Source organism: Abramis brama (genome assembly GCF_963993115.1).
Source record: "Abramis brama genome assembly, chromosome: 24".
Classification (NCBI taxonomy): domain Eukaryota; kingdom Metazoa; phylum Chordata; class Actinopteri; order Cypriniformes; family Leuciscidae; genus Abramis; species Abramis brama.
This window is the reverse complement of record NC_139986.1, coordinates 1,798,030-1,815,000: the sequence shown is the minus strand read 5'-3', so window position 1 is coordinate 1,815,000 and position 16,971 is coordinate 1,798,030. Positions and strand designations below refer to the sequence as shown.

At 42.0% G+C, this 16,971-nt stretch overlaps 1 protein-coding gene across 1 annotated transcript in view; it reads right to left on the bottom strand.

The window, feature by feature from the left end:
* The window catches only part of stk17a (serine/threonine kinase 17a), a 51,089-nt gene that overhangs the window by 4,981 nt on the left and 29,137 nt on the right, over window positions 1-16,971 (bottom strand). The gene's annotated exons all lie outside the window — the stretch shown is intronic.

The window sequence follows — 16,971 nt, the reverse complement described above, 5'->3', positions numbered from 1 at the left end:
CGCCAACATCAGAGCTTTAGAGACGCAGCTGAGGGAAGAGATGAACAAGAAAAATGATGGTACCTCACCAAAACATTCACTCTTTTATCAATGATCCTCAAAGTAAAACCAATGGAATACATTGCATAGTGTAAATGTTAGTGTAAAGTTGAGTGTATACTGTGTAAATTGTGTAATCTATCTATTACAATAAGCAGAGTAAATGTCATTTAACAGAATCTTTATTCCTTCACAGAAATATCAAATCTTACTCTGAGTCAAGTGGAGTTGAGAAAGGAAAATAGAGGTGAAACTGTGCTTGAATGATGTTAAATTCAGTGTATTCATTCTCAGTGTAATAGAGTAATATACCACAATATTGCTTGTTTTTTTTAACAACAGACAGAGAAATAGCTTTTTCAGCTTCACTGATGAAATCTGGCAGTGGAAATTATATTGGTCCTTTCACCACTGAAATCACACTAACCTACAGGAACGTCTTCACAAACATAGGGAACGCCTACAACCCAATTACAGGTAATTATCAATGAAATGAGTCATAAAACTCAGTTTATAGTAATGAAAACTCTTCTGCTCCATTCAGACCTCTCTGCAGTTGTGAAATGTGTATAAGAGAATTAAAATGATCTGCCATCTTTCAAAACTATTACACAGTGTGCTTGGTAATAAAGCAATCATACAGGAAACATCTGATTCTGTATCTCTTGTTATTTGATTTAGGTGTTTTCACAGCCCCACTGAAAGGAGCGTACATGTTCAGAGTCTCTGTATTTGGTGTTGGCCCAACTACAGCAGGTGCATCCATTTATAAGAATGGAGAGCGTGTGGTTTCGGCATTTGCTCATCAGCCTCAGAATGATTTAAACTCCTCGAATGGAGTTGTGTTGCTCCTGGAGGTTGGAGATGTTGTCTATATGAGACTTTGGTCTAGCGGGAGGATATATGATGACCAGTATAATCGCAACACTTTCAGTGGTTTCTTACTGTTTCCCTTAAGATAACAGGAGATTTGCAGAATGTGATTCCAATAATTCTGAACCTTCAGCGTATGATTTAAGATGAAAATCAGTAACATGAACCTGTGATCATGAGGAATAATGTGCGTTTGAAATTTGCAATAGATATCTGTATAAAAGTCTGAGCTGTCTATACATGTGTGTATTAAGAGTTTCAGCACTGAGACAGACAGAACCCATGAATATCACCTGTGACTCAAAAGTGTTTTGTTAAAGCAGTAAATCTAATAATGTTAAATAATATATTTTTAAGTATAGTTTGTTGCTGATCCTTGATCTGTATCTCTTCACCCTACATACATAAATAAATAAGAGAATAAAGAGACATTGTGGCATTTTCTTTTCCTCATATTTTCATGAATATTTCCCTAACAATGCTTGCTATTATCATGATATCATGCTTATCGATCAAAATAACTGATTTTGTGGTGGCAATTTCCAGACATTTTTAAGAGTTTTATTTATCATTTACCGAATTATGTATTATGTTAGATGCACAATAGTTATACAGCACGATAATCGAGGACATAACTGGAAAAAGGATCAGGGAAGGCAAACGATAAGGTCACAGGCATGGAACAAGAAACAATAGTCAGTAATACAAATAAGGTCCATACACAAGAAGACAGTCACTGGAATAGAACGCTCAGAATGGCAGCCGGGTCAAACTATAGTTCACGAGGAGGTGTGTGTGTGTGTGTGTGTGCCTGGCTTAAATAACCGGGTGATGAGAGACATGTTCATGGCTAGGTATGTGGGCTCTTGGGAATTGTAGTCCACGGTTAATACTCTGGAGAGACCTCTGGTGGCCGATCGAGGGATCTCCATTGGAGTTTGTAACAAAAATAATAAACAATTTAAGACCTTGAAGGTATTTATGACATAAAAACTTGGCATTTTGCAAAGAGATTTACAATCCAAATTTTAACTTGAATGTACAGTACGGCATGATTCAGGCTTAGACTTTCTGAAATGATCAGAACAAAGCAAAGATAATAATGCGTAAAAAAAACACAGGGTTTCTGCAGGTATCTTCAGTTTAAATTTAAGGCTTTTTAATGCCATTTTTTTAATTTATAATGCCATACATGACCATATAAATATTTATATAATGCCATAAAAACATTTTTTTTATCACATTCATCTAATATTTCCTAACGATCCGCCAGCTGCCCGCCCCATAAGCATGCCGTCAAAAAACCGCAGGGGGAGGGTGTTGTGAGGTTTTGTGCTCGTGAAGTCGGAGCTGAAGAAGAAGTTGGCTCAAAACCTCACAACACCCTCCCCCTGTCGGTGATTGGTTGGAACACTATTTGTTTTGGTTTTGAGTGGTTGGTGAACCCAATTGTTTTTGTGTGCAGATCTCAGAGCCTAGGCTGCCTACAGAGACGCGTTTTTTGACGGCATGCTTATGGGGCGGGCAGCTAGCGGATCGTTAGGAAAGATTAGATGAATGTGATAAAAAAAAATTTGGGCCTGAAATCACTGATACAACCTTTAATTATGAAGGCTATATTCAAATAAATTGATAATGTAAAATTTTCTTCAAAACGATTTTAATGCCTGTAGGATTACAATTTAATGCTTTTTAATGCCATTTAAGGCCTTAATTATCACAAAATCCATTTAATGACTTTTAATGCTTTTTAATGCCCCGCGGAAACCCTGAAAAAACATTGAATTTATTTAAAAGAAAATATTACAGATACATTTGTTTTAAATTACTACTTCAAGATAATTTACTTATTAGGATTTTATAACATAAAACATAGCATATTTTAAGAGATGTACAAGCCAAATTTTAAATTGAATGTACAACAAGACATGATTCAGACTTTGACTTTCTGAAATTTACAAACTTTATAGAAAATGTATAATAATGAATCATGTATGACCATTTCATTCTTAGAAATTGATGACATAAATCTTTTTTTTTTTTTTTTTTTTTTTTTTTACAATTAAAACAATTAACTTCATTGTAAAGCAATGTTAAAAATGTAAGAATATATATATAAAAATAATTAATTTAATTCTTAATATTTTATAGTACAAAATACAGACAAAGACATAAGATAAAAACATTTTAATATAATTTTCTCCAGTAAACATATATTGACTTAAAGGGCACCTATTATGCAAAATTCACTTTTGCATGACGTTTTGACATAAATGTGTGTTGGCAGTGTGTGTACACAACCACCCTATAGTGATAAAAATCCACTCACTCCTTTTTTATTAATCCCCATAAATCATAAGCAGTGTCTCCCAACGACATGTTTCAGCCATGGGGCTGGTGTGACGCCCTGATCGAGTTCACAGCACTGCCAACCGTTGTGTGGCTGGATGTATTAATCCACATAGCTCTCTCTATTTACTCCCGAAATCTGAGCCAGCCGCTGAAGACGAGGTGGATTAATTTTGTTTTCGAAGAAATTGCTCCCTCAACTCTACCTAAATTCATTTATGTACTTACACACTTCTTATACTGTGTTTATTCAGCTGTGTTTATCCTGGAAGAGCTGAACAAGAAAAATGATGGTACCTCACCAAAACATTCACTCTTTTATCAATGATCCTCAAAGTAAAACACCAATGAAATACATTGCATAGTGTAATTGTTAGTGTAAAATTGAGTGTATACTGTGTAAATTGTTTTTATCTATTACAATAAGCAGTGTGAATGTCATTTAACAGAAATTTTATTCCTTCACAGAAATTTCAAATCTTACTCTGAGTCAAGTGGAGTTGAGAAAGTAAAAAAAAGGTGAAAGTGTGTTGAATGATGTTAAATTCAGTGTATACATTCACAGCGTAATATATATATATATATATGTTTTAAAATAACAGACAGAGAAATTGCTTTTTCAGCTTCACTGATGTAATCTGGCAGTGGAGATATTGGTCCTTTCACCACTGAAATCACAGTAACCTACAGGAACGTCTTCACAAACATAGGGAACGCCTACAACCCAATTATAGGTAATTATCAATGAAATGAGTCATAAAACTCAGTTTATAGTAATGAAAACCCTTCTGCTCCATTCAGACCTCTCTGCAGTTGTGAAATGTGTATAAGAGAATTAAATGATCTGCCATCTTTCAAAACTATTACACAGTGTGCTTGGTAATAAAGCAATCATACAGGAAACATCTGATTCTGTATCTCTTGTTATTTGATTTAGGTGTTTTCACAGCCCCACTGAAAGGAGCGTACATGTTCAGAGTCTCTGTATTTGGTCATGGATGAACTCCAGCATCTGTAGTTATTGTTAAGAATGGAAAGCTTATGGTTGTAGCACATGATGTTCAGGCTCAGCATTGGTTAAACTCCTCTTATGGAGTTGTGTTGATCCTGGAGGTTGGAGATGTTGTCTATGTGAGACTTTGGTCTGGGACGAGGATACATGATAACGGGAATAACCACAGCACTTTCAGTGGTTACATGCTGTTTCCCTTAAGAGAACAGGAGCTTTGCAGAATGTGATTCCAATAATTCTGAACCTTCAGCGTATGATTTAAGATGAAAATCATGAATAATTTTTAACAAATGAACCTGTATTAATAAGGACGAATGTATGTGTTTGAAATTTGCAATAGATTACTGTATAAAAGTCAGTATAATACACTATACTCATAAGTTCTGAGCTGTCTATACATTGAGCACTGAGAGAGACAGGAGCTATAAATTTCCACATGTGACTCAAAAGTATTTGTTAAAGTAGTAAATCTAGATTAAGTAATATTTTTTTTTTAAGTGTAGTTTGTTATTGATCATTGATCTGTATCGCTTCATCCTACATAAATAAATAAGAGAATAAAGAGACATTGTGGCATTTTCTTTTCCTCATATTTTTTTATGAATATTTCCCCAACAATGCTTGCTTTGAAGCACTCATGATATCATGTTTATCAGTCCAACCTGGATCTTTTTGTATGTATTATTTTTTTGCTCTTAAAATGACTGATTTTGTGGTGGCAATTTCTAGAAGGATGGGCAAAATCACCTTATTCCTACACCCAAATTATGGGTGTAACTTCCGTTAAGCTGTAAACAATCAGTGAAAGACTCGCTCTATGAACGCAATATGTTAAAAAAGTGTCACAATGAGATGACATTAATCTACTCACCCTTCAACCATCAAACATTAAAAGGAAATTTAAAAGTGTAAAAGCATCAACAAGGTACTTTCAACAGACCAAACAACCCCAAAAGCGCGACTCTTTCCACAGCAATAACGGACAGGTTAAATATCACTGTAGTGATCTGTATTTTGTAACTTATGTTGCCTAAAAAATTAAATAAAAAGTAATAAAATTAGAACAAAGAAAATGACAATAGGATAACTAAATTTATACAACAGTTCATTCTGGTTCTCGAATCTGATTGGTTGAGAGCCTTTATCAACTGAGCGATATTCTACCAGTTTCACTGTTTGTATCACTCCACTTGCGGCGACTGTCATGGTGGTCAAGCAAATCAACCATATTTTTTAAAAATACTACTGTTGTTGTGACACGAAATTAAGTTTTACATTTTTTTTTTTTTGGAGAGAATGTAGTTATATTAGACCTCAAATATGTGACACATAATCTTAGTGCCGATTTTACAATCTGTCTAGACGTTTTCACAGACGTGAGCTCCAGGACGTCAGCGGGCGTTCAGCGCTCATGTACCCGCAGAGAACAGCTTCATCTCGGCCAGTCCTTCAGGGAATTTACCGCTGGCTCTTAACCGCACTGGGTAGCACATTAGCATTAGCTCAAATGATCTATAGGGAATTTTAATAATTAATCATGAATATGATTAATATATTGCATATTACCGTTACATTAAATTATCGAAGTTGAAAATAGATCATTGTATGTATGAATAATCAATCACAACGAATTATAATTTCTTATTCATATATCAATAGCCTTAACTCAGATCGATTTTATGAGATAACCCTTAATGGAAATTAATGTAATTATCAAACAGTTGTTTGTCCCGCAAACGCCGTAAGATTAACTTATCAACTTCTCAATAGAGTTCATCACTTTATAATTTCAGGAAGGACAGTTTCTGGCCGTGAAACTATTCTCCTGTCCTTATAAAATTAACGAATCGTAAAGCTTGTAGCTTAAGATCGAAACATCTCATGGACTTTGTTATATGAGCATTTAAGACAGAATCAATCAAGCATATAATGGTTTTAATCAAGCATATAATGGTTTTAATAATTGAATAATAACCACAAACAACCTGGATTTTATGCTTCTAAATGAAACCTGGCTAGAAGACAGCTTTAGTGCAACAATCCTCAATGAAGCAGCCCCTCCTAACTTTACTTTTATGAGTGTCTGCAGAGCTGTTAAGAGAGGTGGGGGTCTAGCTGCTCTTTTTAAAGATATCTATCAATGTAAGCAAATATCATTTGGGAATTACCCTTCTTTCGAATATCTGGGTATTGTGTTAAAAGGTGCTCCACGCATTTTACTTATCATTATTTACAGGCCTCCAAAATACTCTCCAGCCTTTGCTGAGGACTTTACAGAAATGTTATCAGCAATTACCTCAGAGTTTGACTGTTTTGCCATTGCTGGAGATTTTAACATCCACATAGATAGTGCAGAAAACAATATGGCAAAAGAAATCAAAAGTGTTTTAAAAACTTTTGATCTGACTCAGCATGTACATGGACCCACACACAATCGTGGACACACTCTAGATTTACTTATCAGTAAGGGTCTAAACATTTCATCGATTGTTATTAAGGATGTAGCACTGTCTGATCATTTCTGTATTTTCTTTGATATATTGATCTCTCCTGCCACTGAAGCTAGATCTGTGTCTGTCAAGAAGAGATGCTTAAATGAGAACACTAGTGTACTATTTATGAAGGCTATATCCTTAACACCAAGCATATCTGCAGACTCTGTTGATTTTCTCCTTGATTCTTTTAACTCAAAAGTTAAAGGTGTAATTGATGATATTGCTCCTGTTAAAGTCAGGAAGAAGAGTGGCAGACAAAAAGCACCTTGGAGAAACTCAACAGCAGTGCAAAATATGAAAAGACAATGCAGAAAAGCAGAGCGCATGTGGCGGAAGACAAAACTTGTAGTCCATTATAACATCTACAAAGACAGCCTTCATGCTTTCAATATGGAACTAGGCAAAGCTAGACAGACTTTCTTCTCAAATATTATAAACAGTAATTTAAACAACACACGCACTCTTTTTGCTACTGTAGAGAGACTGACAAACCCCCCAAGCCAGATTCCCAGTGAAATGCTGTCAGAGAACAAGTGCAGTGAGTTTGCTTCTTTCTTCTCTGAGAAAATCAGTAATATCAGAAAGGTGATCAGCACATCCTTGAGTTGCACTGAGGTCAGACAGATCAAACCACCTGAGAAAGTAGTTACTATGTCTGACTTCAAAGAAATTGATGGCAAAATTTTGGAAGAAACCGTACAGCACCTTAAAACATCAACCTGTGCTCTTGACACACTTCCCACATCATTTTTCAAAAGTGTGTTAAACAGTTTAGAAGCAGATCTTCTAGAAGTGGTAAATGTCTCAGTTCTCTCTGGGAGTTTTCCAAACTCCCTGAAAACTGCAGTTGTCAAGCCCCTCCTGAAAAAGAGCAATCTGGATAAGACCATATTAAGCAACTATAGGCCGATCTCAAATCTTCCTTTCATAGGCAAGATCATTGAAAAAGTTGTCTTCAATCAGCTGAACAAATTCTTAAGCTCGAATGGATCCTTTGACAATTTTCAATCTGGTTTCCGACCGCACCACAGCACAGAGACAGCGCTCATAAAGATAATAAACGATATTCGCTTAAATACTGATTCAGGCAAACTATCAGTGCTGGTGCTACTCGACCTCAGTGCTGCATTTGACACTGTCGATCATAACATACTTCTTGACAGGCTGGAAAACTGGGTGGGGCTTTCTGGGATAGTCCTAAAATGGTTCAGGTCATACTTAGATGGGAGAGGTTATTATGTGAGTATAGGAGACCATAAGTCTGAGTGGACATCCATGACATGCGGAGTCCCTCAAGGCTCAATTCTTGCGCCACTCCTGTTCAACCTGTATATGCTCCCAATGAGCCAAATAATGAGAAAGAACCAAATTGCTTACCACAGCTATGCAGACGACACACAGCTCTACTTAGCCCTATCGCCTAACGATTACAGCCCCATTGACTCCCTGTGCCAATGCATTGATGAAGTCAACAGTTGGATGTGTCAAAACTTTCTTCAGTTAAACATAGACAAAACTGAAGTCATTGCATTTGGAAACAAAGATGAAGTTCTCAAGGTGAATGCATACCTTCACTCTAGGGGTCAAACAACTAAAAATCAAGTCAGGAATCTTGGTGTGACACTAGAGTCAGACCTTAGTTTCAGTAGTCATGTCAAAGCAATAACTAAATCAGCATACTATCATCTGAAAAATATTGCAAGAATTAGATGCTTTGTTTCCAGACAAGACTTAGAGAAACTTGTGCATGCTTTCATCACCAGCAGGGTGGATTATTGTAATGGACTCCTCACTGGCCTTCCCAAAAACACCATAAGACAGTTGCAGCTCATACAGAACGCTGCCGCCAGGATTCTGAGCAGAACCAGAAAATATGAACATATCACACCAGTCCTCAGGTCTTTACACTGGCTCCCAGTTAAATTTAGGATTGATTTTAAAGTATTATTACTGGTATATAAATCATTCAATGGCCTAGGACCTCAATACATTGCAGATATGCTCACTGAATATAAACCCAACAGATCACTCAGATCACTAGGATCATATCAGCTAGAAATACCAAGGGTTCACTCAAAGCATGGCGAGTCTGCTTTTAGCTATTATGCCAGCCGCAGCTGGAACCAGCTTCCAGAGGAGATCAGATGTGCTCCTACTGTAGTCACATTCAAATCTAGACTCAAAACACATCTTTTTAGCTATGCATTTACTGAATGAGCACTGTGCCAATGTTCGTCCGACTGTTTGTACTGTACTGTATTTTATTTTTTTATTTTTTCTTAACTGTTTTAATTATTCTTATTTCTTTTTATTATTTTAATTTCTTTTATGTAAAGCACTTTGAATTGCCATTGTGTATGAAATGTGCTATATAAATAAACTTGCCTTGCCTTGCCTTGCCTACATCGAACTAAGGAATACAAATTCTACAATTTACACGAGTATGCATATAACAATACAAACAGTAAACACAATACAAGACAAAACGGGTAACAGATGAGAGAGAGAGAGAGAGAGAGGATGAAAGAGTGAGCGAGAGAAAGTGAAAGCAAAAATCTGCGATCAGAGAGAGATCACAGCATGGCAAAAATCAAAGACCAGGTAACCTTTGAGAGAGAGACAACAAGGAATCAGATTACATTAAAAGTTCAATAAACTTATCTTGCAAAATGGTTCTCTTTGTTGCTGAAGAACGCAGATCGTGCGTGTGTCGTTAGGAGCAGCGTGCGTGTGTTTCCTTAAGAAAGCGGGGCTTGCGCTCCCCCATTTTTATTATTTTATTATTATATTTATATTTAACTTTAATAAATTTTTTATGTCAGTTTTAGTAATTTTAGTTCTTCAGCTTATGTTGTGTTAGTTGCCAAGTTAACTATGACAACACTGCTATTACAGACCATACACAGTATATGTGTTAATATTCACAAACACAAACTCAATTCTCTTCTGATAAATGTAAAGCACTGTTGAGTGTTTATGAGCCGGTAAACGAGGATCCTCTTATGACGGGTCAGAACCCGAGCGAGACGTTCTGGCCGGGAAAGTCATTGACACTCTGTGTGTGTGTGTGTGTGTGTGTGTGTGTGTGTGTGTGTGTAGCTGTAAAACATTCCTCTCATCTGTGAGGCTCTTCTGTCTCTCGCGAAGCCAAAGCCTCCATGATTATCATCCGGCAAACGCTGAGGAATACAAGAGGAAAACCCTGACGTCGAGCAGAGTAACTGGGTCATGTATTTCTGGGCCGGATGAGGGTCCGTCTGGACGATCACATCACTAATGTAGTGTAGAGGTTCCAGACCATACTTACACACACACACACACACATAGAGACAGGGGGAACAACCACACACACACACACACACACACACAGACACACACAGACACACAGAGACACACACAGACACACACACAGAAACACACACAGACACACACACTTCCTCTGAGGCCTCAGTGTTTTCCTGCTCTGTTGGCATGGAGTTTCCATTAAAGATAAAACAGAGTGTGAACCTTCAACCACAGATTTACTTCCAGAAGCTTCAGTGACAGAAGCGAGAGACTCAGGGGCAGGGTTATTATAGTTTTGCATTTTTCATTAGTTTTTATTTTTATTTCGTTTTGACTTTTTGTTTTCAAATTCAGTTTAGTTTTAATTAGTTTTTAAAATGAGTTTGCTAGTTTAGTTTAGTTTTTATTTTTTGAAAATGCTTAGTTTTAGTTTAGTTTTTATTAGTTTTAGTGTTAGTTTTACTCTTTTTTTGTAATTTGGGTTATTTGTCAGGGGCAAGATTCAAAAAGGTCAGAAAAAGTATTGTGTAATAATAACTCAACAAAAACATCATACAATTTTAGAAAAAAATTCACACCCCATTGAAATGCCTTTACCTCTTACAAAATCCACACGCCGTATCAAAAATCTACACATCTTCTATACAGAATTCACACAAATACCACAGCAACAATTTTCACTAACTATACTAAATTTACCCTATAGGCCTACAGTCAATAGCCTACTCATCTGGAGTGAAGCAGCAAACATTCAGTGTAAAAGTAAAAAAATGGCATAACATTATTTTATATTTGAATCACAGCTTATATAGTGTTTTGACATCGACAACCACAACCAAAAAGTGCATTTTACCTCAAACTTGCGACTAGTTAACTTTCTAAAGAAGGCGCAATCGCTTCACGGGTCGACATTAACACACGGACAAAATTATATTCAGAATTTAAAATATTTTTATACCACTTTTTAATGTGTGATTGTGTAAAGGTGTTCACGAGATAGAGATACCAACGTTTCGCGAACTTGCTTTCAACGTCGAACGAACACTCGTTCTCATGGAAACGCGGTGTGCACGGAGGGGAGGGGCTGTGTGTGTGTGTGTGCGCGCATGTGAGAGACGCATGAGTGACATAGAGAGGGAGGGAGAGCAGGGGAAGGAAATGCAGCTGAACGAATACGCTGCGTGTTTTAAATAGCGTTAAAAAAATGAAAGACCTTGACAAATACGAAAACTAAGGACATTTACTCTATAATTTTATTTTATTTTAGTTAGTTTTGCCAAACACGCATTACAGTTTTAGTTAGTTAACGTTTTTTTGTAATGCCTCGTTTTTATTTTTATTTCAGTTAACGACAATGTTTTTTCGTTCGTTTTCGTTAACGATTATAACCTTGCTCAGGGGTCGGAGTGACAGAAGCGAGAGACTCAGGGGTCGGTGACAGAAGCGAGAGACTCAGGGGTCGGAGTGACAGAAGCGAGAGACTCAGGGGTTGGAGTGAAAGAAGAGAGAGACTCAGGGGTCAGAGTGACAGAAGAGAGAGACTCAGGGGTCGGTGACAGAAGCGAGAGACTCAGGGGTCGGTGACAGAAGAGAGAGACTCAGGGGTCGGAGTGACAGAAACGAGAGACTCAGGGGTCGGAGTGACAGAAGCGAGAGACTCAGGGGTTGGAGTGACAGAAGAGAGAGACTCAGGGGTCAGAGTGACAGAAGAGAGAGACTCAGGGGTCGGTGACAGAAGCGAGAGACTCAGGGGTCGGTGACAGAAGCGAGAGACTCAGGGGTCAGAGTGACAGAAGCGAGAGACTCGGGGGTCAGAGTGACAGAAGCGAGAGACTCGGGGGTCGGTGACAGAAGCGAGAGACTCGGGTGTCGGTGACAGAAGCGAGAGACTCAGGGGTCAGAGTGACAGAAGCGAGAGACTCAGGGGTCAGAGTGACAGAAGCGAGAGACTCGGGGGTCGGTGACAGAAGCGAGAGACTCGGGGGTCAGAGTGACAGAAGCCAGAGACTCGGGGGTCAGAGTGACAGAAGCCAGAGACTCGGGGGTCGGTGACAGAAGCGAGAGACTCAGGGGTCAGAGTGACAGAAGCGAGAGACTCGGGGGTCAGAGTGACAGAAGCGAGAGACTCGGGGGTCAGAGTGACAGAAGCGAGAGACTCGGGGGTCAGAGTGACAGAAGCCAGAGACTCGGGGGTCGGTGACAGAAGCGAGAGACTCGGGGGTCAGAGTGACAGAAGCGAGAGACTCGGGGGTCAGAGTGACAGAAGCGAGAGACTCGGGGGTCAGAGTGACAGAAGCGAGAGACTCGGGGGTCAGAGTGACAGAAGCGAGAGACTCGGGGGTCAGAGTGACAGAAGCGAGAGACTCGGGGGTCGGTGACAGAAGCGAGAGACTCGGGGGTCAGAGTGACAGAAGCGAGAGACTCGGAGGTCAGAGTGACAGAAGCCAGAGACTCGGGGGTCGGTGACAGAAGCGAGAGACTCGGGGGTCAGAGTGACAGAAGCGAGAGACTCAGGGGTCGGTGACAGAAGCGAGAGACTCAGGGGTCGGTGACAGAAGCGAGAGACTCAGGGGTCGGTGACAGAAGCGAGAGGCTCAGGGGTCGGTGACAGAAGCGAGAGACTCAGGGGTCGGTGACAGAAGCCAGAGACTCAGGGGTCCGTGACAGAAGCCAGAGACTCAGGGGTCAGAGTGACAGAAGCGAGAGACTCAGGGGTCAGAGTGACAGAAGCGAGAGACTCAGGGGTCGGTGACAGAAGCGAGAGACTCAGGGGTCAGAGTGACAGAAGAGAGAGACTCGGGGGTCGGTGACAGAAGCGAGAGACTCAGGGGTCAGAGTGACAGAAGCGAGAGACTCAGGGGTCGGTGACAGAAGCGAGAGACTCAGGGGTCAGAGTGGCAGAAGCCAGAGACTCAGGGGTCGGTGACAGAAGCGAGAGACTCAGGGGTCGGTGACAGAAGCGAGAGACTCGGGGGTCGGTGACAGAAGCGAGAGACTCGGGGGTCAGAGTGAGAGAAGCGAGAGACTCGGGGGTCAGAGTGACAGAAGCCAGAGACTCGGGGGTCGGTGACAGAAGCGAGAGACTCGGGGGTCAGAGTGACAGAAGCGAGAGACTCGGGGGTCAGAGTGACAGAAGCGAGAGACTCGGGGGTCAGAGTGGCAGAAGCGAGAGACTCGGGGGTCAGAGTGGCAGAAGCGAGAGACTCGGGGGTCAGAGTGACAGAAGCGAGAGACTCGGGGGTCGGTGACAGAAGCGAGAGACTCGGGGGTCAGAGTGACAGAAGCGAGAGACTCGGAGGTCAGAGTGACAGAAGCCAGAGACTCGGGGGTCGGTGACAGAAGCGAGAGACTCGGGGGTCAGAGTGACAGAAGCGAGAGACTCGGGGGTCGGTGACAGAAGCGAGAGACTCGGGGGTCAGAGTGACAGAAGCGAGAGACTCGGGGGTCAGAGTGACAGAAGCGAGAGACTCGGGGGTCGGTGACAGAAGCGAGAGACTCAGGGGTCAGAGTGACAGAAGCGAGAGACTCAGGGGTCGGTGACAGAAGCGAGAGACTCAGGGGTCGGTGACAGAAGCGAGAGACTCAGGGGTCGGTGACAGAAGCGAGAGACTCAGGGGTCGGTGACAGAAGCCAGAGACTCAGGGGTCCGTGACAGAAGCCAGAGACTCAGGGGTCAGAGTGACAGAAGCGAGAGACTCAGGGGTCAGAGTGACAGAAGCGAGAGACTCAGGGGTCGGTGACAGAAGCGAGAGACTCAGGGGTCAGAGTGACAGAAGAGAGAGACTCGGGGGTCGGTGACAGAAGCGAGAGACTCAGGGGTCAGAGTGACAGAAGCGAGAGACTCAGGGGTCGGTGACAGAAGCGAGAGACTCAGGGGTCAGAGTGGCAGAAGCCAGAGACTCAGGGGTCGGTGACAGAAGCGAGAGACTCAGGGGTCGGTGACAGAAGCGAGAGACTCAGGGGTCAGAGTGGCAGAAGCCAGAGACTCAGGGGGTCGGTGACAGAAGCGAGAGACTCAGGGGTCAGAGTGGCAGAAGCGAGAGACTCAGGGGTCGGTGACAGAAGCGAGAGACTCAGGGGTCAGAGTGGCAGAAGCCAGAGACTCAGGGGGTCGGTGACAGAAGCGAGAGACTCAGGGGTCGGTGACAGAAGCGAGAGACTCAGGGGTCAGAGTGGCAGAAGCCAGAGACTCAGGGGGTCGGTGACAGAAGCGAGAGACTCAGGGGTCAGAGTGGCAGAAGCGAGAGACTCAGGGGTCGGTGACAGAAGCGAGAGACTCAGGGGTCAGAGTGGCAGAAGCCAGAGACTCAGGGGGTCGGTGACAGAAGCGAGAGACTCGGGGGTCGGTGACAGAAGCGAGAGACTCGGGGGTCGGTGACAGAAGCGAGAGACTCGGGGGTCGGTGACAGAAGCGAGAGACTCGGGGGTCGGTGACAGAAGCGAGAGACTCGGGGGTCGGTGACAGAAGCGAGAGACTCGGGGGTCAGAGTGACAGAAGCGAGAGACTCGGGGGTCGGTGACAGAAGCGAGAGACTCAGGGGTCAGAGTGACAGAAGCGAGAGACTCAGGGGTCGGTGACAGAAGCGAGAGACTCGGGGGTCAGAGTGACAGAAGCGAGAGACTCGGGGCTCAGAGTGACAGAAGCGAGAGACTCGGGGGTCGGTGACAGAAGCGAGAGACTCAGGGGTCAGAGTGACAGAAGCGAGAGACTCGGGGGTCGGTGACAGAAGCGAGAGACTCGGGGGTCGGTGACAGAAGCAAGAGACTCAGGGGTCGGTGACAGAAGCAAGAGACTCAGGGGTCAGAGTGACAGAAGAGAGAGACTCGGGAGAGACTCAGGGGTCGGTGACAGAAGCGAGAGACTCAGAGGTCGGTGACAGAAGCGAGAGACTCGGGGGTCGGTGACAAAAGCCAGAGACTCGGGGGTCGGTGACAGAAGCGAGAGACTCGGGGGTCGGTGACAGAAGCGAGAGACTCGGGGGTCGGTGACAGAAGCGAGAGACTCGGGGGTCGGTGACAGAAGCGAGAGACTCGGTGGTCAGAGTGACAGAAGCGAGAGACTCAGGGGTCAGTGACAGAAGCGATAGACACAGAAGCACACTGTGGTCGAGCGAGGTCGAGGCCCGTCTGATGGAGACGCTGTTAAACGGAAGAAGAGTTTCACAACAGCTGGAAAAGCATCAGTGATCAGCTGTGACGAGCTCACTATATCAGTCAGTGATTTATTTTGGTTTGACAATCGATTCATCTGGCCATGATTACTGCAATTAATTGGATATATTTAAGCTACACTCTGCACAAATGGTTTAAAAAGTATAAAAGGTTAAAATATAAATTGACATTAACCCCCTGGGGTCGGCGGTATCGCCGGTGATACCAGCTCGCTTTTTTCCTTATCAGTGCAAAAGAGACTCATAATACTCTGTTGACTTTGATCTTACATACAAGTTTCATACATCAATCGATCATGCTAAGTGTGTATTTTTTACTCACAATAAAAACAAAGTGTTGTGCTTTTTGCCAAATAAAGAAAAATAAACATGATGCGAGTTCTGCCTACTCTCTGTCAGTGTAGTCCATTCTGAAACGCGTCCGAAAATGAACTATAACTCGGCGAATACTCAGTCAAACAGGCATACAGACACACAGGCATGAAGCTTGAATTCTCTTCTTTTAAAGGGGGGGTACAATGGTGTTTCATGTATTCAGAGTTGTTTACAGTGTTAAAGAGATGGATTCTCATGCTAAACATGGCCAAAGTTTTAAAAAAATATTTTGGACGAATAACGGAGAATTTCTGTGCCGAAAATCTTACTTCCGGTTTGGTACAAGTTTTGGCTGTTTTTTTTCGATCGTGGACTAATGACGTAGACGAGAGTGGAACTCCTTATATGAGCATTTCTCGCGGAAAAGCGCACCCGCGCACACGTCGACCAGAGGAGAGCGAGACCGCGCACATCAACACGCTTCAACCATAGACTGTAAAAAATAGGCTTCAACAGGAAATAATCGGCAGGATTATTTCAAGAATGTCTCCAGAGTTTGTTTTTGGATGTGAGGGAAAGCTTACCGTGTTCAGCTTCCCAACGAACCCAGCGTTACAGGAACAGTGGATGCAGTTTGTTTTTCCGGGGCAGCAACGGAGTGTAGCAAGTGCGGTTGTGTGTTCTGGTCATTTCAGTGACGAACGTTTTATTAACAAGGCCCAGGTCGACGCTGGATTTGCAAATCATTTTCTATTAAAACGTGGAACGGTCCCAGTGATAAAATACCCCATTCATGTAAGTACAACTGGATCAGATTTCTGTCTTTTGCTGGAAATCAGCACATAAGTGAATATATGTTGACTCTATAGCTCCGCCCACGGCACGCCTCCAGGAGCTCGGCTTTTTCCGGAGAGAATCGGAAAGCTGTATTTTTCTTTTATAAATATGATAAAACTAAAGACTTTTTGGAGATATGAAGGATGCACTACTACTCTATAGGTACTCAAGATTAACATGAGATTAGGTGAAACTGTGTATGTTATGTACCCTTTAAATGAAGTAATTTTTATAAAAAACAAATATTCTCAGTTTATGTAATATGTATTAAAAGAGAGAGATGTCAGTCGTTCTCATCTCAGCTCATTATGTTTTAATGTGACCCCACCCACGGAAAGCGCGCGCTATTCAAACGCAAATGATCTGAGGCAATCCATACAAACCTGTGAACGCCCACATCAGCTCGATAACACACACCGCGAGTTATCAGAGTCATGTACTTTACGACGCTGTGAGGAATAATACTATCTTAATAATAATCCTGGAAAATTTACCTCAGAAGTGCTGGAAGTTTCACTTCGAGGAGCAACGGATCCGGCTGAGGAATAGGTCAGTTCTATATTTGCTTTGTTCTAATCGCAATAGTGTCCGCAAA